We start from the raw sequence: 1,070 nt of genomic DNA, 5'->3' as shown, positions 1-1,070 counted from the left end.
AAAGAATCTTGATTCAATCTTGTCTTGCACTCAAGTTAATTGAGGAATTAACCCAAAGGATGTTAAGGGCACTGGGACAAAGGACATTAAGGACATTGAGGAATGTCCAGTGTGTTTCTAGTTACAAAAATCGATGCATCCTCTGAAAGAGTATTGGGAACTTTGCTTAGTCCTGCTCTCTCTCCTTTTCTTCTCCTGCTTATCAAGAGCTGTAATCAAGAGCACCCCATTAAAGGAGTGAGTACTCATAGCAAGGAGGCAAGAGCTGACAGGAAAATAAATCTTGACTACATATATATATATAGCCATTTATCCCTCCCACGTTAAACATTCTTATTTCTAACAAGTCATATTCACAGTCTGGCCTCTCAAAACTTATCTTTAGTAAAAACAAATCGTCTGCCTGAAGTGGTAATTTCCATTACCTCAAAACCGCTTCAAATACCAGACTTCTCTACAGTTTCAAGTATCATGTTATGTGTTGCCATCACTTCATTCACTTCTGTTAACTGAGTCAAAAGGTTAGTCTTTAAGCTTAATCATATTACACAGAGACTTCTCAAGATCTTTTTTCAATGATTTAAATGCAGAATAAATAAAATTAAGAAAAATAATTTATTAGAGAAATTTTAGAAAGTAAAATAACTTGGCTCTAATTCTAGGTTCTGAAACATTTTTTTCCCCACTAGCCTCCAAGAGATACATCAAATCTAAGTACCTAATTTCCTCAGTAAATCTCAACATATTCCTGGATAACATCTTTGCACTGAAACTGATGAACTAAGCAATGTTCCAAGACCTTGGCTTTAGCTGTCATGATTTGTTTTATACAGTAACCAAATGTTGACCAGCTAAATGCTGAAATAAATTTCCTTTAAAAGGCTTACACTAATTTTGAAATCTTCTATTACAAACTACAGTAAAAAGGCTTTTCAATACCAGTTCCTAAAAGGAATCTGTCGCCTAGACAAAACATTGAAATAAAATATTCACTAAGTTTTTCCCAGGAAATCAGCTCAATATGCTCACAGTTCTGAAGATACATAAATCCATTCTAACTTCTGTTATTA

The 1,070-nt window shown here is 34.1% G+C and overlaps 1 protein-coding gene across 1 annotated transcript in view; it reads right to left on the bottom strand.

The window, feature by feature from the left end:
• The window catches only part of P3H2 (prolyl 3-hydroxylase 2), a 177,622-nt gene that overhangs the window by 127,338 nt on the left and 49,214 nt on the right, over nt 1-1,070 (bottom strand). The window lies entirely within an intron of this gene.

This window comes from Bos javanicus, chromosome 1 (genome assembly GCF_032452875.1).
Source record: "Bos javanicus breed banteng chromosome 1, ARS-OSU_banteng_1.0, whole genome shotgun sequence".
Taxonomy (NCBI): Eukaryota; Metazoa; Chordata; class Mammalia; order Artiodactyla; family Bovidae; genus Bos; species Bos javanicus.
The sequence above is the reverse complement of the archived record's forward strand: the minus strand, read 5'-3'. Positions and strand labels throughout refer to the sequence as shown.